Here is a 26935-nt window from a genome sequence, read left to right on the forward strand (position 1 = left end):
TATGTCAAGGATGAGACGAAATCTCCAATACTTGAGGATATTCAATAAGTTCAAGAACATTGTATAATTTGAGAAGTCTTTGAGATGTGCACTTCCATTTCAGCCTTCTGCAAATATACTATATTTTTTATTTGTCAAATATCCCTTAAAAGAAGTATCAGCATACTTTTAGCATATCTCATATAAAATGTAATAGTTGAAAAATACCCTCCATTTTTATTTATTAAAATGAAAACAACCTCCTTGGTTAGTCCATTGAGTTGGTAGCTTCGGAAAAGTATGACTCTCCCTTAGACTACCAAGTGATTTCATAAGGTTACCATATGCTATTTTCAAAATGATATTTGCTATACCTGCAAAACTGAAGCAATAAAGACAGCTAGAAATGTCACAGGCAAATAAGAGTGTCTCCACTTATACTTTCTGATACGAGATTACACAACTTGAAATTGCACTAAATTGATACTAATTTGGTAATCTTGACTTTGATGTGCTTCCAATCTTAAAATTCTGTGGGATGCAGACTCAAGGTGGGCATCACACCAGGTTTGAATAAAATATATTTACAGCACAGTGGGAGAAAACTTTTATTTTACTTCTTGGTTTTCATGCTTTTTGGCATGGACGCTATGGAACCAACCAAGCCTTATCAATATTTAGCATCTTTTCTATAAAATGACAACCTTTAGGAAAATAATTCAATATCAAGGTAAATAAGCATACCTTTCGAAGCTTGACTATATTTTAAAAACTGTTGGAATAGGGGATTTTTTTCTAAGAAAACTATATGAATGTCAGACAAATATTTTTTTTCACCAAGCCTTATAAATAATAACTAACATTGTGCTAGGACAATAGAGGATTCTTGCAGGCTCCTCTGGGTGCCAGGAAGAATGCTGGCTGGTAGTGCAGAATTATGACAAAGTATTATTTTTTCAGCTAAAACAGATGGGTTTTGAATTGACACTTTGACATCACAGGAAAATACATAGCATCCTTTCAAACACTCTCTTTGGATCCATCGGCAAAGCAACTATTAAGCGAAATGTATGACAGCAGGACCTCACTTTACCTTTTATTTGAGTGTTTATTTGTTTGAATTGGCCATAGACAGGTTCCCAAGGATTTGAGCGATGTCAGAAATGATTTGATTTAAATCAAACATGGAGCAAAATCGTACTTGGTCACCACAACACAAACACTTTTTGCAGGGAGGCAGGGGAGATGCTTGCATGAACAAAATGCAATGAATTTATAAAGACTTTCCGGGGTTTAAGACTCAAAACTTACAGAAATAATTTTTGTTCCTACAAATGCAAACATGGAAATGCTGAGGGATGTAGATATATAGCATAGAAACAGCCTAAAGTACTTCTGGATTGAGATTTGGTAGAATAAATATTTTTTTAATTTGTGAGTATATATGGTTAGAGGTATTTTTATTGTGATAAGTAAACCCTTCTTCAGGGATATCATAGCAGTAGGGATATTAGTATTTCTGTACATCTGTAACAAAGTAAGACAGAGATTGTGCCATGTATTAAGTAGAGTTTGTATATAAAGAAATACAAACTTATTTTTTTCTAACTAAAAACTTTCTGTAATTTATTATTGACAGGTTTTGATTGATTTCCTGATTTGAAAATGTCAGATTTGTTCCATGAAATACATAGTGATTTTTTTTTTTTTTTGCACCATTTTGATTGTTGGTTGGTTTTGTGTTTGGTGTGTGTATCTGTGATCCTGCATGTGTTAGGCTGCAGGTGCTTTGTACATAAGCATGTGGCGACTATAGGATGAATAGGTTAATGGGAGGGGATTCCTCTTTCTCACTTTCAGCCTGAAACTCATTAATATGCTGGCTTGGCTATCTAAATCCTGACAGCCACTGCCTCACCATACATTGGTGTTACATGTCCCACTACTACACTAGGCTATTTCTTGAAAACAAACAAATGAAAATCAAGAAAAACCCTGGCTTTTGAGAATCAGAACACAAGCCGTTATGCTTATGCACAGCCATTTTGCCCTAGTTATCACCCTCGCCCACCTTTGAACATTTTGATGACCTCTTTATGTATATTGTCAAGCAGGTTGTGTTCTTGTGCCATATCCCATTGAAGCCTCTTTATCAAGTTGCATATAGGTGAATCTTTCTTCTTCATTCCTCTGAAACTCTTTCCAGTTGCTTGGAAAAACTGTCAGGCTTACAAATTTAGCCTCTCTAAAGGATTCCAGTGATCTTGCAAAAACTCCTTGCATGACTAATCTTTTCTTTCAGTCTTAAATTATCTCTAATAATCTACTCTACTTATCCAACACAAAACCAGGCACACCAAGAGTCTCTGTTTCATTGTAACTAAGCATGATATATGATATTATAGTTGATAACATTATATTTCATTGATCTTGCATGAAGTTAAGAGTTTTTATGAAGATCTTAATTTGTGAAACTGGTTAAATATTACCTTAAGTTTCCTTTTGAAAAAACATGCTTCTAAAATTTATGGTTAGTTCTTTAAAAAGGGAAGTAAAAGTCTCTTGACTTCAGTTGAAATCATCCAGCCAACAAAGGAAAGGTCAGCCTTTGATTCACTTCTTAGACTCCTTTTTATTTGAAGAGTCCCACTTTATAGTGATTTCAATGAGATGTATTAAAAGAGAACTTACCAAAGTAAAAGTTCCAGGAAGTATATTTTAAAATTACCCGTTTGTATAATTTACATCACTAACCTATATCAACCATATAATCTAGTCTGAAGGAAGACTGCTAACCAATGGCTACACATTCCTAAAGGGATCCAGGTACTTAGAATTTTGTTACATTAGCTATTCAAGTGAGACCCCACATGGGAGAGGACACTGAGATTCACAATGATTGAATAGCTTGTCCAGAAGGACACTGAATATGACAGAAGTAAAGTCTAGTTCTTTCTGAACTCAAAGTTGTAATCCTTTGAGCTTTGAGTTTAGATGTTTGTATGTTTTTGTTCCAGATCTTAAATTCTAAGGAGATTGTTTTAGACATGTTAGTAGTAACCCAGTCAAACAAAGTTGTTATTCCTTGCCAGCTCATTGTCCTGAGCTCATGACTGAAACAAAGCCCCATCTTTGTTCCAGAATGATTTACAGAAAGTAAATTTATTTCTCATATGTCAGCAGCAGGAGAAAACAAAACCCAGAAATCATGAAGATCTGCTATCACAGTGCATAGGAAAGCTCCCTGTAGTGATGTTTGCTGTTGTTTTGTACATGAGATAAAATTCCTCAAAGGGAGATTTGAAGGATAGGATTGCTTTTAGGGAAGGCTAGATCAAAGTGTTAGATATTCTAGTTACCCTTTCCTTATCCCAGTATATAATCTTCCCAGAACACTCTATAATTAGTTTGAGAGGGATCTCAGGCCATATTAAAGATACAAACCTTTGCCTAAAGAGCAAGTAAAAATATCCAAAAATTAAAAGAAAGGGAGTGTTATGATCTTGAAGGGAAATGGATGGAATTTGGGGATATCTTCTGGAATGAGATAACCCAGAACCTGAAAACATGTATAGTGTGTTATGTACTCACATATAATTAGACTTTAGCCATAAAGTGCCGGATAACCGTGTTACACTCCACAGACCCAAACAAACTCCCAAGGGAGCTGCCAAGGGAGGATGCGTGAATCTTCTCAGAATGGGAAAACAAAATTGTCATCCAAGGTGGGTGGAGGAGGAAAGTGTGTGGGAATAGCACTGAGGAAGGGAATGGGGTTGGCAATCAGGTGTGGAGACAGGACTCAGAAGAAGGCTGGGAATGAGAACAGCAATCAGTAGGGGCCATCTCTGGGACTAGCTTGGGACCTGGGGTGGGGGAGTCTATGGGAATGAGTCGATCTGTGATACTTACCAGAGGGAGATATAGAATCTGAAGTGATCACCTATTATAGCCAGGCCAGGACTTCCAGAGGAGGGGGTGAATAATAATCCATCCACAAAATGTTCAACCCATAATTTGTCTTGCCTCCAAAGTGTGCATGGATAAAGATGGAGCAGAGACTGAAGGAATAACCAACCAATGACTGGACCAAATTGAAACCTATCTCATGTGAGAGAGCAAACCCTTGACACTATTAATGATACTCTGCTATGCTTGTAGACAGGAACCTAGCAAAACTGTCCTCTGAGAGGCTTCATCCAGCAGCTGATTCAAACAGGTACACAGAACCCAACCAAACATCAGTCAGAGCTTGGGGAGTCTTGTGGAAGAGTGGGGGATAGAATCGAGCAAGCTGGAGGAGTCAAGGATACTATTACAAGAAGACCCACAGAGTCAGCTAACCTAAGCTCCTGGGGGCTCACAGAGACTGGGCCACCAACCAGGGAGCATGCACAGGCTGGATCTAAGATCCCTACACATTTATAGCAAAATCTTGGTCCTCATTTAGGGCCACTAAAAAGTGCAGCAGGGGCTGTCTTCTTTTTTGTTCCATGCCACTGGGTCTCCTTTGCCCATCTTGACTGCCTTGCTTGGCCTCAGTGGGAGAGGAATGTGCCTAGTTCTAATGAGTATCCATGCGATGCCTCCCCGTCTCTGAAGAAAAGGGGAGTGAATAATGAGGAGCAGGATTTGTAAGGGTGGGGCTGGGAGGATAGGAAGGAGGTAGCTTGTGGTCAGGATGTTAAGTGAATAAAAATAAATTATTGAAAAATAAAAGTAATTAATGTATAAGCTTTCCTGGTACATGTCAGTACTTCCTCTGGGAATCCACACTCTTTCAGAATTTGGTAGGATTTTGTGATGGTGGTTATATGATAAAATATTGATGAGCGCTGCCCAGAGGCATGTTGCAAAGATGTTGAAAAGTCACACATATCATGAATTTGACAATACATTGGTTAGTTAATTAGCCCGGGATTTGTATCTTAGAATGCTACAAAGCAATAAGATTGAAGACACTAAGTCTAAGGAATAGTTAATGTCAGAGGCAAGGTAAGTTCGATATCTCCATGAAGTTGATAAATGGAAGGTTGAGGATTTGTACATAGGCCCCTTAACCAATATCCTACCATTCACTGTAGAATGAGGTTAGCTATGCATGCCTTTGTATAGGGATTAGGATGTTTAGAGGAGATCTTGGTCATACTGCCCCTTGAGAACACTTTAGAATTTTGCAACACAGGTTAAGTGTGGTTGGTGCCTTCTGGTTAACCTCATATAATACTCCACTAGAATGAGATCTTTAATATTCAGGGTTTTATCCAGAAGTTTACTGTGCTGTAGTAAATTATATTGTGGAACCGTCAGTATTAAACAATTATGAGGGCATTTCTGCTAATATTCTGTGGAGACTTGTGAATGGTTCTCCCTCTATCAGCTTGCTCTCTTTGCCAAGATTCCTAGATGTCAGTGGTGGTCCTACTTCAACTTAATACTCAGGAGAACCTGGTATCTTGGAGGCATCATAGTGATAAATTCATTGTTATTCACCATTGCTACAATTCCCAACAATGCTGACTTAATTGATCAGAAGAGGGGAACTTGACTTACACAGAGAGGAAGAAGTTTAAAGTCACACATCTAGGAAAAACAAGAGATATAAACAAGAGGTAAGAAGAGTGATGTAGTCATTTTTATCTACAAATTTTTCCATGTTTTCCCAAAATGATGCTGAGATTCAGAGAAGTAAAGAAACTTGATCCAGGTCCCATAGCTGTTAAGAAGGACTAATGAATATAAGAGGATTAACAGTATTGTATATTTACCTCCAATTTTACAATTTCCAAGACTGAATCTCACAGAATGCAAAGAACACATTCCAGATACGTATGTAGGTAAAAGGGATGAAGATCAAATGAGTTAGTATGGGACACTATGTGTAAAAATATTTCCTATTTAGTTTTCATGTAATTATGTTGCGAATGGAAAATTCATCTTAATTTTTTTCACGCAGCATTGGAGTGGGTCTTCAAGTGCTCGCCACACAGTGACATTTTCTTCAACAAGGCCACATCTACTCCAAGAAGAACACACACCGCCTAATAGTGCCAATCCCTAGGCCAAGCATATTAAAGCCAACACATTCTACTCCCTGGCTCCCACAGGCTTGTTCAAAAATATTAATCTATGAGGGCCATAACTAGCCACAGCATAATGTAAGATACATTTAGTCCAACTTCAAAAGTCCTATAGTCTATAACAGTCTCAACAATGTTAATAGTCCAGAGTTCAAAGTCTCTTCTGAGATTCATCTAATTTCTTAACTGTAATCTTCTATAAAATCAAAATAAAAAAACAGATTGCATACCTCAAATATCACAGGATATGTATTACCATTGCAAAACAGCATACTAAGGAAATCCTGGACAAGAGCAAGGCCAAAAGCCAGCTGGGCAAAATCTAATCTCTGCATCTCCATGTCTGATGTCCAACTCCTTTCTGCTTTGCTGACTCCAGCACAATTCTTTCTCTTTGACTGTTAACATTCTCTGTTAGTATCTTTCTTCAGCAGGTATCCCATGGATCTGGCATATCAAACATCTTGGGGTCTCCAAGGCAACTTTAACTTTACAAGTTCTTTCCTGGGATGCCTGGGATCCACATAAAATCTTCAGGGATTCTGAAAAAGGCTTGGGTCATTTCCCCATCTCGGCCCTCTGTAGCACTCTAAGCTCTGGTTGACTCTACTCCACTGTTGTTGCTGTTCTTGGAAGCTATCCAATGGTATTAGCATTTCCAATATGCTGTGGTCTTCCACTGCAACTATGCTTCACCAAATAGCCTCTCATAGTCTCCATTCATGGTGGCAAGCTTCCATCATTTGGTGAAGAATGTGGCTGCTTTAAGGTAGATACTTCAGTCAAGGGCAAAAAGCAGTGCATTCTTTACCAAAATGTCACAAGATCAGCCCACAAATGGATAGGAAGGGGGGGGGGGGTATTCCCCTTGCTAGGTAACTCAAAATAGAGTTTTCAGATTACAAAAACCTCATTGGAAAGTTGAGTGAATACAAAAAGAAGCTTGGGAGAATTTCCTAGCTTTAAAAAAATACACCTGGCTGTATTAGCTGATAATAGGTGTTCTCTCTGTCTGTCTCTGTCTCTGTCTCTCTGACTCTCTGTCTCTGTGTCTGTCTCTCTGTCTCTTTCTCTCTGTCTCTCTGTCTTTTCTCTTTGTCTCTGTCTGTCTGTCTGTCTGTCTGTCTCTCCTCACAAGCACAATTTTGTTAGCAGATAATCTGATCAGTTTTAGAGTTTCACAGTTCAACTTCTATGTGTCTTAGGTTGAACTTCTCTGTCCAAGGAAAGGCAGCAAGTTACAGTGTATATGGTGATGAACAAATGTCAAGCAAGACTTTACTGCGAATCTAGCAACTACTAGATTTTTAGTAACTGTTTGTTTCAGATATAAAGCAAGCAAGCAAGAGAACAAGTGAGCAAAAAAACCCCAAATTTGCCAAAACCAAAATACAAGATGAAAACCAAACACACTTACTTAAATGTCTCAGAATTATTCACTATTTGTAATTAAGTTGTAGAGTGGAGGAGCCAACACTGAGTCTTCCTTGAAGGATTTACTGCAACCCCACCCATTCATTTCATTTGAGGTAATGCAGATCACACTTTGTAGGAGAACTCTTTTTTTTTTGCTATTAGTTATTCATAATAGTTATTCAGTTACTAGTTATTTATTTTTAAAATTACATATATTTATCTCATAGTGTGTGTGTGTGTGTGTGTATGGACATGCTAAAAAGTCTGTGTGGTACACAGAGGACAACTTGCAGAATGGTTCTTTGGTTTAACCATGTATGATTAAGGTTCAAACTAAGTTCCTCGGTCACCTAATATGGAGGAAAGGATCTTTACCAGATGAGCCACCTTGCCAGCCCTCATTTTAATATGTTATTTAGAAAAAAATTAGGAAAGAACATTCCCATGCCACATTTGAGAATGCATGAATATTGATGAAAAAATATAAACCAGAGGACTAATCAAAAACAGGGTAAGATAATGAACCCACTAATATTTCAGAGCTCTAGTATTAAAGGTCCATGTTCTATAAGGTTTAGGGCCCTGGTAAAGAAAGCAGATTAAAGTTGTTGTGGATTTGATGTGTCATTCAGAGGCTAATCAGACACTGAAGTGTAGACTCCTTGAGAATGCCGAGGAGACACATGGGAAGAAGAAAATAATATTATTTGAGATGATAGAGATATTTTTCACAAATCATCTTCAGGAACACAAGAGGGCAAATTTATCCCCAATTTAGGTACTGAATACTTCCAATCAATGTAGAGTGATTTCACTCAATATAAATTTCAGAACAGAAGTAAAACCACACAGAAAGAGGCATTCTAAGTGGCAAACATTTGATCTCTGTCCATTTCTCAGTGCCATTGAGCATCTGTGTTAGTTGTCTTTAGTGAGACTTCTGCACATCACAGGCAAGGACTGTGAGCATTTCCCAATAACTTAGCATAGGTTAAGTGAGTCTACTATTGCTTGGTTGAAATGCTAAACTGTTACTTAGCCTCATTATGTTGTTTTCTCACAAGTACACAGTACAACGTCCTCACTCTGAAGTGATATCATTACACACTGAATATGAAAACAGATATGGAAATACCTGTGTCTTCCGTGTGCTAACACTAAAGAAGTATCTTTAACAAAAAACAATTCTACTTCTGTAATTATGTATTGTCTAATTTTAAAAAATAGGTATATTTTTGTTTGTGCAAAAGTCAATACTTGGTTGGGTGCCCAACCAATGGACAGAAGCAGCTGACCTCTGTGGTTGAATTAAGGAAAGGCTGAAAGAAGCTGAGGAGAAGGGCGATCCTGTAGGAAGACCAGCAGTCTCAATTAATCTGAAACCCCTAGATCTCTTAAACACTGACCACCAAAGAGACAGCATATACAACAGCTGGCATGAAACTCCCAACACACATACAGTAGAGGACATTTGGCTCTGTGTTCATTCAGAGATGATGCAACTAACCCTCAAGAGACTGGATGCCCCAGGATATTTAGAGGTCAGGTGGGGTAAGGGATAGGGACATCCACATGGAGCCAGGGGTGTGGAGAGGAGATATGGGAGGTGGTGGATGGGGTGGGGGGATATGGAGTGTAAAAAAAAAATCAACTACTTGTTTTAATGCATGGTGGATGTCTTACTCTTTAGCAATGTTGATGTCCTTACATTTGGGGCATAGATGTTAGGCGCTGAGATGTCTTCTTGGTGGATTTTTCTTTGATGAGTATAAAATATCCTTCTTTATATATATTGATTAATTTTGGCTTGAACTCTATTTTATAAGATATTTATTATGGCTACTCCAGCTTCTTTCCTGGGTCCATTTGCTTGGAAAATCTTTTCCCAACTCTTTTGTTGATGTTGAAATGTGTTTCTTGTATGTAGCAGAAGGTTGGGTCCTGTATTTGTATCCGTATGTTAGCCTGTGTCTTTTAATTGGGTAATAGAGTCCATTGATATTTAGAGATATTAATAACAAATTATTCTTTTTATTGGATGTTTTAGTTATTTACATTTCAAATGCTATCCCCTTTCCTGATTCCCCACACCAAGGAACTCCCTACCCCATCCCCCCTCCTCCTGCTTCTATCAGGGTGTGGCCCCACCCACCTACCCACTCCTGCCTCCCTGCCCTGGCATTTCTCTATACTGGGGTATTCAGCCTTCAAAGGTCCAAGGGTCTCTTCTCCCACTGATGCCTGACAAGGCCATCCTCTGCTAAATATTCGGCTAGAGACATGGGTCCCTCCATGTGTACTCTTTGGTTGGTGGTTTAGGCCTTGGGAGCTCTGGTTGGTTGATATTGTTGTTCTTCCTATGGGGTTGCAAACCCCTTCAGCTCCTTCTCAATTCATGTTATTTTGTTTTTGTTGATAGTGGTATGGTAGTGGTGATAGTAGTCATAGTTGTCATTGTCGTCGTCACCGTCGCGTAGTAGTAGTAGTAGTAGTAGTAGTAGTAGTAGTAGTAGTAGTATTCTGTGTGCATATGTCCCTCCCTTTGGTTTTGCTTGTGTGAGGTTATTTACTGCCCGTTTTCTCAGATGCAGTTACTCTCCTTTTATTGGAGTTTTCTCTCTAGTATTCTCTATAGAGCTAAATTTGTGAATAATGTTTAAATTTGACTTTGTAATCTTGCCTTTTTCCATCAATGATGACTAAAATTTTTGCTGGGTATAGTAACTTGGGTTGGCATCTATGGTTTCTTAGAGTTCCCAATACATCTGTCTAGTCACATCTAGATTATAGCGTCTCCACTGAGAAGTTGGGTATAATTCTACTAGATCTGCCTTTATATGTTAATTGGCCTTTTACCCTTTCAGATTTTAATATTCTTTCTTTGTTCTGTATGTTTAGTGTTTTTGTTTGTTTGTTTGTGTCTTTCTTTCTTTCTTTCTTTCTTTCTTTCTTTCTTCCTTTCTTTCAGAACAGTTAAAGCTTCTAGGGATTTTTGTTTTACTTATCTTAAAATAAATACTTTACCCTACCTTAGCCTTTTATTTTTCTTTTTGGTTCTGGACATTGAAATAACCTTCCTAAATACTATGCAAGCCCTCTATAACCTCCCAGAACACATCTTTCTTTTTTTTCATAAATTTATTATTTATTCACTTTAAATCTTAATTGTTACCCCCACTTTCTCCTGCCCCCACCACAGTCCCATCCTTCACTACTCCTCTGAGAGGGGGTTTCCTGGATATCCCCAACATCCTTCTGACCTCCACACACATACTGTGGTACATACACACACACAGCCTCACACACACTCCCCCCCTCACACACACTCATACACATTCATATACACTCACACACATAAAATACACACACACACATAAAATACATACACACACACACACACACCAGAGTCAACATTGAAATGAACATCTTTCTTCTGAGCTCTGTGCAAGCACAGCCACTGATGTGAGAGCAGAGTAAGTGATAAGAGTTCTGTGAGAGTGGCATATGATGGTATTGAGATCATTATTTGAAAGTTAGGGAAATCTAAGCACTCTGCCCTCATCTTCCTCCTGAATATGCTAGCCTAACAAAAAGTCATAGGCTAGAGGACTGGCTCAGAGATTAAGGACACTTGTTGCTACTGCAGAAGACATTGATCCAATCACAACACTCAATAGCATTTATTAACTGTCTATAACTCCAGTCCAAGGGGATATGTTTCTCTTTATTGACCTTCACAGGCACAGATATAATATAATATACATATGTATATACAAACCAAACAAACACTCATACGCAAAACAATAAAATAAATACTGAAAATCTAAAAGAATACCTTAATGCAAAACTTTCAAAGTAGTAAATTTTATATATATATATATATATATATATATATATATATATATATGGTAATGATGAATTACTTCTTATAATTTTTGTAACAATAAAATATGTAGCATCTATAGAAACATCACCTCATTACTGGAAATTGTACTAACCAACTGCCATGCAGTCTAGCAAATATTATTCATTTACTTTTTGCTTTGAAAATTCCCACAAGTTTCAAAGGCAGCTTGTTCTCCAACCCTCTTTCCAAAGGGAATTGATCTGTTTCCTTGTAATGAAGGCACTGTGAAAACAATTTCAGATTCAAGCCCATTTCTTACCTCAGGCTTAACATTGAAAGTCACAACTTTAATAGAATAATTCATTTTGGAGAAGTAGGCAGCCAAGCAATCATGTTAGCTACTAACATTTATTAATAATAAATGGTAAAACACCAAGAGAAAATATACATTCTTAAGTCAATCAGACAATGTGGCATTATGAATTACAACACCAAAAAAATCTTTCAACTGTTCCTTGAAAACACTGGAGCATCAGGTTCAATATTGATTGATTTTTTTTGTGAAAAAAATATGTAAACACAGACATGGAATGCACAATGAATTTCTTTGTATATTCTGCAGAGAGAGCATGTTTTATGTCAACTTGTGCACGTATATAGCAAGATGAGTTTGTGCTAGGAAAGTGTGACTTGTGGTTAAGGACTTGCCCACGTGAGTTAAATTACCTTCAAATACCTGGCTTACAATAGTGCTTTGTCACTTAGTGTTATTCCTCTTGATCCATTCACTTCTATGTGGCAGGAACTTCCCAGGAAGGTCAGCAGTATATCTAAGAGATTATGACAGCAGAATTATGGTTTCTAACAGGGTTGGCTTTTACACTACCTTAGAAAATGAAATCACTTTTGATTTATAGTCACTTTACATTAATATGCATTTCTCTCTTGTATTTCACTGGAAATTAGGCAGGCCGGGTTTATACATTCTGCATTACTTCTCGAGGAGCCTACTAAATTACATGTTTTACACAAATCATTCTGACTAAGTTGACATCAGGTGCAAACAATGAGAGAGAATATGTAGGAGGCTCTGGATTTTTTGAGATATTAATAGCAGTATTAAAGGCACTGAAACCTCTGTGTGACATACTAGCCAAGGTGTATTTCTCTATAAGTGGTCTTATATTCAGAAAAAAAATATGGAATGACACAAATAAAAGACTCTAGGATGTCTGCTATGAGATATTTTTTGAAGTTATAAAAACTTCAGAGACTTCCATTGTACATTGCTGGGACATGGTATGAGGAAACCTAATTGCAAATTTTAATAAAAACAACAATAGATGGCAATCCATTTTTATGCATGCTAAACCACATTCTTTCTTTTATTGGATGGTCTTGTGCACTCCTCATTTCTGCACTATCCCCGATTACCTGCATGGGAACTGCACATCTCGTTATATGCTCTGTCAAAGAAGGAGGGGCATAGAATGTCAGTCTCAAGGTCGGAAACTGTGGTTGACAGACGTTTTCTGAACCTAGGACACTGCTCTGGGTTCTCTTAAATCCAGGCTTTATTGGCAAAACTTAAAGTCGTTTGCACTGGAGGCCCTGTGTGCATCTGCCATACCTGGCTATGTCATGGAGACTTAGATGCACCTGCAAATCTCTTGAGTTCTTTCTCCAATACTCGGCATCTTCCAGTTATCTCCACAGCATTACTCTAGGAATTGGAAAGTGGCGGTAACAATGCTGTTGGCTCTACAAGGGCTACCTTTTTCTCAAAGAATTGAAAGATTTCCTTTCTTAGTGTTATGTTCAAAAATGGGCCCTGAATGTGGAATTTCTTTTTAATAAAGCTGATTATTCCTTTCCTCTAAAAAGAAAGTAAAATTGGGAATCTAGGGATGGAGTCCTGTATGAATAGCAGTTGCTGTAAATGACAGCCCAGCCCCATAGCAAAGTGGGACCCTCAGGCTCATTCTGTGGTTTCAATCACCATAACTAGCCTGTCTTTGAGGCCGGGATACCTTTTCTTTTCTTTTCTTTTCTTTTCTTTTCTTTTCTTTTCTTTTCTTTTCTTTTCTTTTCTTTTCTTTTCTTTTTAGTTCACTTAGTGATTAATTACTCAGAAAACTAAATGCTTCCTGCCTGCCTCCCATATTTATCAGAACTACATGGATTAAAGTAGTTCTTTATAGTATTAAGATCATTTCATTGGAAGAAACTCTATGAAGAAAGACAGAATTAATGTAATTTTAAAAAAGGAAATAGACATGATGCTTAATATAAACAAGAACAACATCAAAAAGATAAAGTTAGCTCTACATTAAAATTTGAAACATGGTAGTATTCTAATAGCCATAGTTTCACACCTAATGTCACCCACCCTTTCTGTAGGAGAAAATTTAACTTGCAGTCCCAGAAGATTCTTGTGTTAGAGTGACTTAGCTATGAGCTCAGATCCTCACAGCAGGAACATGTTTTATTGGATTGATGCATGATTGCAGGGAGCAGCTTGCTTCCAGAAGTGGAATGGTGATGGCCTTATCCCTGAAGCCAAAGCTACCCTAAGAGTCAGGTCTATCAAAGTCTTCATGCATTGGGAATGGCAGCTTGTCTACTGCCTTCAGCTCATATCCGGATTCTCCACATGCCTCTTCCAAGTGGTGCTTGTACCAAGAGCAAGTTGTAAGTAAACAAAGGAAAACCTCTTGGACATTCAGTAGTTCAAATTTTAACATAATTATTCATTTCAAAATTCATATGTGTGTTTTTATATGCATATGTGTGTGTGTGTTTGTGTGTGGATGTGTGTTTGTGTTTTTCCTTGTTTGTCAGTATATTTCTGATTAGAGTTCAATGGTGAGAACTATCTTTGATTTGATTTCTCTCTACTTTTTTTTTTTTTTGGACAGTTCTCTTAATGACTCTGGGACTTAACTTTTTATCTAGACTGCTGGTCTGCAAGTCCCCATGGTTCTGTTTCTGACACTCCTGAACTGGGGAAATATGTGTGGGCTACTAAACCCAGATTTTCCATGGGTTTTGGATATCTTAACTCAGGTGCTCATACTTAAGTAGTAAGTCCTTTACCACAGATGCATTCTCTCAGCCCCTTAGTGCAACTACTCTTACCTGGTTATGAACACTGGACTAATGTGAGGATACTTAAAACACAATGATTCTTTACTGGGTCCTTTTACACTCATGTACTTGTAGCAGTGGGACTGCAGGGTGGCTATGTCAGGACTCTGTAAGCCCCCCAAATTTTTGATTACATCCTGAGAAATAGTCTGAGATTCTTTTTGCAAAAACAGTGTGGATGAAAAACTTAACCAAGAAGGCACAAGGGAGGATGGGAAAAATCTGGGGTTATGAAAGAGAGTAAACCACAAAGAAAAAGCTATATAGAGGTGGACTAGCCTATGATCTTACAAGTCAATTAGATAGTATAGTTAGAGGTGAGAGACCACATGTGATACAAAGGAAGGGAAGGGGAAATCGGGTTCAAATGGATATGGGGTCTTGCACATGCTCAACTGGCCAGGAAGAACGATGCTGCAACAGGATCCTTCTGCACACGTTTATTGGGAGAGCATTGATTGCATAGGTGAAAGAAGAACAACCCCAAACAAGGAAAATGATGCTGCTTATATACCCCTCCATGTGACGTGTCAGCTCCTGATTAGCTGCTCACTCATCACCCCACTACTACGCCCCAGGATGGGCAGTGACTTGGCACAAATTTACTCTTGCACCTGTGCACATTACTTGTTTACCAGTTAGGCACAGCGGAGGCTCATGATGGCAATTGCTCACGGCTCTCCACAATGGGGAAGATGAGCAGACAATGAGTGGGCCAACTAAAGCTAAGGGTATGTAGAACATACTTGTAGAGCCATTTATTAGTAAGCTAATTTCAAAATAAAACCAACAACAATGAAGAGTGTGCTATGCAGCAGGTGGACAATGTTACTTCAAGAACTGAACACATGGGTTTTCAAATGACAATTTTCGTGCCTGGCATGGGATAGTGTCCATGAGTTACTGGTTAAGCAGGCCCCATTGGTATCCAAAACAACACAGGCCATTGGCATTGTGGTATTTTTTCAGCTATGACTATATGGTAAGATCCCATTGCTGAAGACACCTTCAGAGCAGATCATACTGGATTTGATTCCAAACCAACCAACAAGCTTCCTCCATGCTGGTTAGTTTACGTGATGCTGAAGGTTTGTATGCAGATGGCTTGAGAGGTGGGCAAGGAAATTGATGGTCTTACCTGGTATTGAACCTTGAATGTTACAGTATCAACATGTCATGCAAGGTTTCTAAACTGGTATACTAGTGGTGAGTGGGTTATGGGGTAAACTGCTTTCTCAGTGGATCTGAATCCTGCTCCACAGGAGTAAAGTCAAGTCTGCTAGTATACACTTGCCCTAGGATCTGAGGGTAGAAGATTCTTGCTAAACAATTATGCTTTAAACTGATATTAATGTTTATGTACATGGGCCTGAGCTGCTGTCAAACTTGGCCAAAGAAATTTTTGCAATGAACTGTTGTCAAAGCAGCAACATATACCTATTTAAAGTTCTGACAAAAAGTCACAGCAAGTGTTCAGACCTAAATGGGCTATTTTAATCACCATCCTGAAAGGCTCAGAGAACATCACTAAAGAGCCAGATAAATAGTAAATGTGAAAGGATGGGGAGGAAGGATGTGAAATGCTCTTCTAGACACACTATGTCTCTTTCATTTATTAACACAGAGCAGCTGTGGCTATGAAAAAATACCCAAGTCAGGCAAATTCTCAACAGAGATGGGGTGAATCTCATGAGGCCCCACCCCTAACCTATTCACAGGTGTTACTGCTAGGGTTAGAGAATCATCCCTTGAGATGAAGCCATTCTTATGCTGCCCATGTTACATGCAGTTGATGGTCCCATATCAGTGTGTGTGTGTGTGTTACATATGGAACACACACACACACACACACACACACACACACACATATATATATATATATATGGACACTATTGATGCAGTGTGAAAGGAAGATGAGGAGGTGAGGAGGATGAGGAGGAGAAGGAAGAGGAGGAGAAGGAAGAGAGGAAGGTGGAGGAGGATAAATAATAATACAGTTTAGAGGTGAACATGTGGGACAATATCCAAAGGAGCTGGAGCAGAGAAATAGGGGTGGCTATGATCATGTTTCATCACACACCATATGAAATTCTCCAAGAAATGAAAAAGAAGAGGATAGGGAATTAAATCACTTCCCTGAGAAGTCTTTCCCTGTGATTTGTTGCATTTGCATTGGCGTTAACTTAATCATTAAGTGAAAACTATTAAGACAAACCACTATAAGGCAATACAACAACAAATACCACTGTGATGGCACTGCATACTGCAATTGTACTGGAACGGGTGGCTACTTCTCTATAGGTGACTCATTTAGGTAAAAATGTAATCATTAGCTTACAGAATGGTTGGACATGGATGAGTAGAACAGGTACTAATAGACATTGCTCTCAAAGGGCACAGAGGCCTGAAATGACAATAGTATGAGAATATTTGACCATAGAGAAAAATTCCAAGATCACATAATGAGTGTGTCTATGACCTTCACCTACATTAAATAGTGGATGATATTCTAGAAAAATATTTGGAAATACGAGACAAACAGAAATATAACAGCCAAACTCAAATGAAACAACAGAGCTATCAATAAAATTAGTTTCTTAATGGAAGTTTCTGGTAATGCAGAAGCTTCCAGTTAAAGGTTCATCATATCTGATATGTGAATAATGTATTTGTTCATATGTCTTATCCAAAATACTCTTGCTTCATTTAACATCCAAGTTGATCTACAAAGTTATGTATATGTACACACACACACACACAGACACACACACATATATATATATGCACATATACATATATATGTGTGTATGTGTGTGATTTATGTATTCATGTACTTGTTAAAAATAATAAAATAAAAATTTTTCTACAGATATACATTTTATTATATGTTTATTAAAAACTTTTTAGTTCACTATATACAGAATTTGTTTAAGTATATACTATCTTTGTTAAGTAAGGGTGTGCTCTAGTCTTCTTTCTCCTATTTTCTGACGTTTTCTCCAACTTGATTACTTTGTTGTATTAATGAATATTCATTGCACAAGATTGTGCATTCATCTGATATGTTCTTGTCATGAACCACATATTTTCCAGTGAAGACCTATGAAAACACTGTTGAAGGAAAAAAGACTAGTATACCCACATTTTCTATTGTACATTCGAAGCTCTAATAAGGATTAATGGTCAAAAATATTTATTTTTTTCTTGTTTAAACATAAATATCAGGGGTATATATATATAAGTGTGTATACATATATATATACACACATATATATGTGTGTAAGTATATATATTTGTGTGTGTATGTGTATATGTACACACATACACACACATATATATGAAAATATCAAATGACATCATTTTTGTATGAAGCTTTATAAACCAGATGGTTAATACATTTGGAGGCATGCCACTAACCATTTATATCCACCAGTGTGTTCCATATTTACTTGCTTGGTTTCAATTATGTAATATACACATTTAGATCATGATAATATTAAACTATTTACATGTACAAAATGTGTCTCATTACATTTCAAATATATGTCACCTATTTTGTAATAACCTTCAGAAATTGTGCTATACTTTCCCCCTTGCTCCCAAATAAAATAAGTTACTAAAGTAAATCTAATAATGTGTTTATTGCATATGTATGATGGATATGAAGAAAAAGGTTCATATTACGTACTGTAAGTTTGTATGATAATAATCCTCAGTTGAGGATATATAGAAGTTGTCAGAGTCACCAAGGTAGAGTTTAAGAGTTTTAACTAGCCCTTCTGGCCCACTGCAGCACCACGGTCCCTGGCCTGGGGAGTCTGCGGACACCCACAAGGACCCACAGAGGATCGGCCAGGGGATCCTAAGACCTCTGGTGAGTGGAACACAGCACCTGCTCCAATCCAATTGTGCTGGACCTGAGACTGCATTAATTAAGGAAGCAGATAACCAGGTCTGATCTGGGGCTCAAGTCCCTTCCGGCCCACTGCAGCACCGGGGTCCCTAGCCCCGGGAGTCTGTGAACACCTGCAAGGACCCACACAGGATCCGCCACAGGATCCTAAGACCTCTGGTGAGTGGAACACAGCGCCTGCTCCAATCCAATTGCGCTGGACCTGAGACTGCATTAATTAAGGAATCAGATAACCCGGCCTGATCCAGGGCACAAGTCCCTTCCAATCCACAGCAGTACCAGGGTCCCTGGCCCCGGGGAGTCTCCGGACACTCGAAAGGACCCACACAGGACCCTCCACAGGATCTTAAAACCTATGGTGAGTGGAACACAACTTCTGCCAGGAGGCAGGTTCAAACACCAGATTTCTGGGCACCTTCCCTGCAAAAGGAGAGCTTGCCTGCAGAGAGTACTTTGACCACTGAAACTAAGGATAGAGCTAGTCTCCCAGGTCTGCTGATAGAGCATAAAAGAATCACCTGAGGAACAAGCTCTATCCAGAGACAACTATAACAACTATCTCCAGAGAATACCAGATGGCAAAAGGCAAACGTAAGAATCCTACTAACAGAAATCAAGACCACTCACCATCATCAGAACGCAGCACTCCCACCCCACATAGTCATGGGCACCCCTACATAACCGAAAAGCTAGACCCGGATTTAAAAGCATATCTCATGATGATGGTAGAGGACATCAAGAAGGACTTTAATAACTCACTTAAAGAAATACAGGAGAACACTGCTAAAGAGTTACAAGTCCTTAAAGAAAAACAGAAAAACACAACCAAACAGATAGAAGTCCTTATAAAAAAAACAGGAAAACACACCCAAACAGGTGATGGAAATGAACAAAACCATGCTAGACCTAAAAAGGGAAGTAGACACAATAAAGAAAACCCAAAGTGAGGCAACGCTGGAGATAGAAACCCTAGGAAGGAAATCTGGAACCATAGACGTGAGCATCAGCAACAGGATACAAGAGATGGAAGAGAGAATCTCAGGTGCAGAAGATTCCATAGAGAACATCGGCACAACAATAAAAGAAAATGCAAAATGCAAAAAAGATCCTAACTCAAAACATCCAGGAAATTCAGGACACAATGAGAAGACCAAACCTATGGATAATAGGAGTTGATGAGAATGAAGATTTTCAACGTAAAGGGCCAGCTAATATCTATAACAAAATTATAGAAAACTTCCCAAACCTAAAGAATGACATGCCCATGAACATACAAGAAGCCTACAGAACTCCAAATAGACTGAACCAGAAAAGAAATTCCTCCCGACACATAATAATCAAATCAACAAATGCACTAAATAAAGAGAGAATATTAAAAGCAGTAAGGGAGAAAGGTCAAGTAACATATAAAGGCAGGCCTATCAGAATTACACCAGATTTTTCACCAGAGACTATGAAAGCCAGAAGAGCCTGGACAGATGTTATACAGACACTAAGAGAACACAAATGCCAGCCCAGGCTACTATACCCGGCCAAGCTCTCAATAACCATAGATGGAGAAACCAAAGTATTCCACGACAAAACCAAATTCACACATTAACTTTCCACGAATCCAGCCCTTCAAAGGATAATAACAGAAAAAAACCAATACAAGGAAGGAAATTACGCCCTAGAAAAAGCAAGAAAGTAATCCCTCAACAAACCAAAAAGAAGACAGCCACAAGAACAGAATGCCAACTCTAACAACAAAAATAAAAGGAAGCAACAATTACTTTTCCTTTATATCTCTTAATATCAATGGACTCAATTCCCCAATAAAAAGACTTAGACTAACAGTCTGGCTACACAAACAGGAACCAACATTCTTCTGCTTACAGGAAACCCATCTCAGGGAAAAAGACAGACACTACCTCAGAGTGAAAGGCTGGAAAACAATTTTGCAAGCAAATGGTCTGAAGAAACAAGCTGGAGTAGCCATTCTAATATCGGATAAAATCAACTTCCAACCCAAAGTTATCAAAAAAGACAAGGAGGGACATTTCATATTCATCAAAGGTAAAATCCTCCAAGAGGAACTCTTAATTCTGAATATCTACGCTCCAAATGCAAGGGCAGCCACATTCATTAAAGACACTTTAGTAAAGCTCAAAGCACACATTGCACCTCACACAATAATAGTGGGAGACTTCAACACACCACTTTCATCAATGGACAGATCGTGGAAACAGAAACTAAACAGGGACACAGTGAAACTAACAGAAGTGATGCAACAAATGGATTTGACAGATATCTACAGAATATTTTATCCTAAAACAAAAGGATATACCTTCTTCTCAGCACCTCACGGGACCTTCTCCAAAATTGATCATATAATTGGTCACAAAAGAGGCCTCAACAGATACAAAAATATTGAAAATGTCCCATGCATCCTATCAGACCACCATGGCCTAAGGCTGATCTTCAATAACAACATAAGTAATGGAAAGGCAACATTCATGTGGAAACTGAACAACACTCTCTCAATGATACCTTGGTCAAGAAAGGAATAAAGAAAGAAATTAAAGAGTTTTTAGAGTTCAATGAAAATGAAGCCACAACATACCCAAACCTATGGGACACAATGAAAGCATTTCTAAGAGGGAAACTCATAGCTCTGAGTGCCTCCAAGAAGAAACTGGAGAGAGCACACACTATCAGCTTGACAACACATCTAAAAGCTCTAGAAAAAAGGAAGAAAATTCACCAAGAGGAGTAGACGGCAGGAAATAATCAAACTCAGGGGTGAAATCAACCAAGTGGAAACAAGAAGAACTATTCAAAGAATTAACCAAACGAGGAGTTGGTTCTTTGAGAAAATCAACAAGATAGATAAACCCTTAGCTAGACTCACTAGAGGGCACAGGGACAGCATCCTAATTAACAAAATCAAAAATGAAAACAGAGACATAACAACAGATCCTGAAGAAATCCAAAACACCATCAGATCCTTCTACAAAAGGCTATACTCAACAAAACTGGAAAACCTGGATGAAATGGACAAATTTCTAGACAGATACCAGGTACCAAAGTTAAATCAGGATCAACTTAATTATCTAAACAGTCCCATATCCCCTAAAGAAATAGAAGCAGTCATTAATAGTCTCCCAGCCAAAAAAAGCCCAGGACCAGATGGGTTTAGTGCAGAGTTCTATCAGACCTTCAAAGAAGATCTAATTCCAGTTCTGCACAAAGTATTTCACAAAATAGAAGTAGAAGGTACTCTACCCAACTCATTTTATGAAGCCACAATTACTCTGATACCTAAACCACAGAAAGATCCAACAAAAATAGAGAATTTCAGACCAATTTCCCTTATGAATATCAATGCAAAAATCCTCAATAAAATTCTCGCTAACTGAATCCAAGAACACATTAAAGTAATCATCCATCCTGACCAAGTAGGTTTTATTCCAGGGATGCAGGGATGGTTTAATATACGAAAATCCATCAATGTAATCCATTACATAAACAAACTCAAAGACAAAAACCACATGATCATCTCCTTATATGCAGAAAAAGCATTTGACAAGATCCAACACCCATTCATGATAAAAGTCTTGGAAAAATCAGGAATTCAAGGCCCATACCTAAACATGATAAAAACAATCTACAGCAAACCAGTAGCCAACATCAATGTAAATGGTGAGAAGCTGGAAGCAATCCCACTAAAATCAGGGACTAGACAAGGCTGCCCACTTTCTCCCTACCTTTTCAACATAGTACTTGAAGTATTAGCCAGAGCAATTCGACAACAAAAGGAGATCAAGGGGATACAAATTGGAAAAGAGGAATTCAAAATATCACTTTTTGCAGATGATATGATGGTATATATAACTGACCCTAAAAATTCCACCAGAGAACTCCTAAACCTGATAAACAGCTTCGGTGAAGTAGCTGGATATAAAATTAACTCAAACAAGTCAATGGCCTTTCTCTACACAAAGAATAAACAGGCTGAGAACGAAATTAGGGAAACAACACCATCCTCAATAGTCAAAAATAATATAATGTATCTTGGTGTGACTCTAACTAAGGAAGTGAAAGATCTGTATGATAGAAACTTCAAGTCTCTGAAGAAAGAAATTAAAGAAGATCTCAGAAGATGGTAAGATCTCCCATGCTCATGGAGTGGCAGGATCAACATTATAAAAATGGCTATCTTGCCAAAAGCAATCTACAGATTCAATGCAATCCCCATCAAAATTCCAATTCAATTCTTCAACAAATTAGAAAGAGCAATGTGCAAATTCAACTGTAATAACAAAAAACATAGGATAGCAAAAACTCTTCTCAAGGACAAAAGTACCTCTGGTGGAATCAACATGCCTGACCTAAAGCTTTACTACAGAGCAATCGTGATAAAAACTGCATGGTACTGGTATAGAGACAGACAAGTAGACCAATGGAATAGAATTGAAGACCCAGTAATGAACCCACACACCTATGGTCACTTGATCTTCGACAAGGGAGCTAAAACCATCCAGTGGAAGAAAGACAGCATTTTCAACAAATGGTGCTGGCAAACAGGTTGTTATCATGTAGAAGAATGCGAATCGATCCATTCCTATCTCCTTGTACTAAGGTCAAATCTAAGTGGATCAAGGAACTTCACATAAAACCAGAGACACTGAAACTTATAGAGGAGAAAGTGGGGAAAAGCCTCGAAGATATGGGCACAGAGGAAAAATTCCTGAATAGAACAGCAATGGCTTGTGCTGTAAGATCGAGGATTGACAAATGGGGCCTCATGAAACTGCAAAGCTTCTGCAAGGCAAAAGACACTGTCAATAAGACAAAAAGGCCACCAAAAGATTGGGAAAGGATCTTTACCTATCTTAAATCAGATAGGGGACTAATATCCAATACATATAAAGAACTCAAGAGGATGGACTCCAGAAAATCAAACTACCTCCTTAAAAGATGGGGCTCAGAGATAAACAAAGAACTCTCACCTGAGGAATACCGAATGGCTGAGAAGCACCTGAAAAAATGTTCAACATCCTTAATCATCAGAGAAATGCAAATCAAAACAACCCCGAGATTCCATCTCACACCAGTCAGAATGGCTAAGATCAAAAATTCAGGTGACAGTAGATGCTGGTGAGGATGTAGAGAAAGAGAAACACTCCTCCATTTTTGGTGGGATTGCAAGCTTGTACAACCACTCTGGAAATCAGTCTGGCGGTTCCTCAGAAAATTGGACATAGTACTACCAGAGGATCCCGCAATACCTCTCCTGAGCATGTATCCAGAAGATGTCCCAACCAGTAAGAAGGACACATGCACCACTATGTTCATAGCAGACTTATTTATAATAGCCAGAAGCTGGAAAGAACCCAGATGCCCCTAAAGAGAGGAATGGATACAAAAAATGTGGTACATTTACACAATGGAGTACTACTCAGCTATTAAAAAGAATGAATTTATGAAATTCCTAGGCAAATGGTTGGACCTGGAGGTCATCATCCTGAGTGAGGTAACACAGTCACAAAAGAACTCAAATGATATGTACTCACTGGTAAGTGGATATTAGCCCATAAACTTAGTATAGTGAGATATAAGGTACAATTTGCAAAACACATGAAACTGAAGAAGAACGAAGACCAAAGTGTGGACACTTTGCCCCTTCTTAGAATTGGAAACAATCACCCATGGAAGGAGTTACAGAGACAAAGTTTGGAGCTGAGACAAAAGGATGAACCATCAAGAGACTGCCATATCCAGGGATCCATCCCATAATTAGCCTCCAAAAGATAACACCATTGCATACACTAGCAAGCGTTTGTTGCAAGGACCGTGATATAGCTGTCTCTTATGAGACTAGGCCGGGGCCTAGCAAACACAGAAGTGGATGCTCACAGTCAACTATTGGATGGATCACAAGGCCCCCAATGGAGGAGCTAGAGAAAGTATACAAGGAGCTGATGAGATCTGCAACCCTGTAGGTGCAACATTATGAACTAACCAGTACCCCGGAGCTCTTGACTCTAGCTGCATATGTATCAAAAGATGGCCTAGTCAGCCATCACTGGAAAGAGAGGCCCATTGGACAGGCAAACTTTATATGCCCCAGTACAGGGGAATGCCAGGGCCAAAAAAGGGAATGGGTGGGTAGGGGAGTGAGGGGGGTGTGGTAGACTTTTGGGATAGCATTGGAAATGTAATTGAGGAAAATTCGTAATTAAAAAAAAAACACAGAAAAAAAAGTTTTAACTATTTAAAAAATATGTGAACATATATGCATACAATATGCTTTTATAAGATCTAGCCCATATTATCAAATCTTCAAGTTTTCCAGACTTCATCACACCTTTTTCTTTTCTTAAACCCATTGAATCAATTTAGTGCTGCCAGTATGTGCATTCTGTGGAAAAATCTACTGGAGGATGTGTAGCTTTCAGAGATCATATTCTTGAATAAACTGGCTTTTCCTCCAGCAGCAAACAGTTGCCAATACCCCCTCAGGTAAGCGTAGGGCTTATGAGCATCCTGCAGATCCATATCAGGAGTTTGGTTGACTTGAGTTTTGTGCCAGTGGAGTTTATACTATTGCTCAGTTCTCAGTACTATTTGTTGTCATATTAAATTTGAACCATTTGAATCTGAATCTGACTTAATTTTGCTTAAGATAATGCTTTATGGACTCATTCATCTGAAACCCCTACAATATTACAGGGTAGCAGTATTCATGTAAAATTGTTACCAACACTATAAACTTCTCTCTGTTGTCTATAGAGAAGGAATGGTTACAGGATATGGATAGTAGCTTGAGGCTTGTGTTGCATCTTTTCTAAAATCTATCGTTTTTTCCTTTTTCAGACAGCACTTTTTCTAACAGGGCAGTCCACTTATGGTAATTAACTGGAGTTAAATTAATGGTTCTAGAAAGAAAAACAAATATTTGTCCATGACTTCTTATTACATTCTCCAGGAGGTAAATATGTAATCATAAACATTGTTACTTGAAGGAAAAATTTTATTTTAGAATTTCAGTACCCTTATATATCATACAGATTTGAGGACATTTAAATAAAGAAAACATTTTTGTATGTAACATGTGTATTTATTTGAAAGACTTGCATTTAGAATGATTGGGCTTTGTTATTTCCCCATTTTTTTTTCATTTTTTAAAAATTTCCCCAATTTGTTTCTGTTTTTCTGTTTGTATATTAATTTCTATTTACATGAAGAGTATGCTTTTCTTGTGCAAACAGACTATTCTCTTGAGGGCAATATGTAGGAGGTGAGATGAATCTCATCATACTGTATTTTGACTTAGTGCACCAGGAAAGATGCCCACATCTCAATACTCAAGACAATTCCAAGGAATACATGTGAATCCTAGACTTATCCAAAACTATGCTTCCCCTGCAATTGTCTCTCATTAAAGGAAACAGAAGGGAAGGTCACTTATTTCAGTAGGTTTTCCCATGTTGACTGTGTTTCCAGCCATCATTCTTGTAGTATCCAATTATGGTTTCCCCACAACTAACACATTTTACTGGTAACTCTTTAATATCATTCAAATGAATTTATTATATTTATATTCAAGTATCTTGAATAGGCTTGTTCTGTTTGCAAACACTTAACTCATTCACGATGCATTTGTATTCCGTATGAATATTAAGGGATACCAGCAATTTGACCAAGTCAATTAATATGACTGCTCAGCATCTAGTCTGAAACTTGTTGGCATCTAGAGACTATCAATTAGTTGCCACCTTTTTGGAATCTTTTTTTTTTTTAACTTTGAAAAGCCTTCTTGTTCTTGACCTTCAGAAATGAACAATCCTAATAAAATATTAAAAGATATGGACTTGATTTATTTTATGAAAATGAAAATGAAAGGAGAATGATTTTTCTGTAGTTTGACAACACTGATGTCTACTTTCTTCTAATTTTAATGCAGACACTGTCAGTACACATTACAGACAACTCAGTAAATCTTTACAGAGAAGAGACATTGAAAAATATTCTCCTGATTATTCATTTTCCCCATGAGACTGGGACTGCACTACACATGATATAAAGTATGTCTCAAACAAAATGGAAACACGGCTAATTACCATTTTAGTCGAACACATTGGGGATTGAAAAAAACAAGGTGCACAAATAGATTCTGTTTCTAATTATCCAAGGGGAAAAACTTCCGTTCTGAATTATAGATTTTAGGCACCCGTTTCATTCCCTTGCTGCTCTGCTTGGTCTCTTTCAGTATTTGTGTGGTGTGTGCATGTGTGTAAGTGGCTATTTCAAAATTTGTGTTACTTATTTGCAGCAAAACAAGAGAGAAAGAAAACAAAAGAAAAATGCATGAGGAGTATTTATAGCTCACAGTACCATTGTAAGGAGTAGATGAAAAGCAATTGATTCCTGTTAAACCTTGGCCATTTCATTCACTGTCTTTGGTGTGCATACACAAATGAGCTAAAGAATTCTCTAAAATATTAATATTCCAGTGCTGTTTTTCATTGTAATAGAAGAGTGAGTTTGGTCACCAGACAGAGGTCATGA

This window comes from Mus musculus, chromosome 17, assembly GCF_000001635.26.
Source record: "Mus musculus strain C57BL/6J chromosome 17, GRCm38.p6 C57BL/6J".
Lineage (NCBI taxonomy): Eukaryota > Metazoa > Chordata > Mammalia > Rodentia > Muridae > Mus > Mus musculus.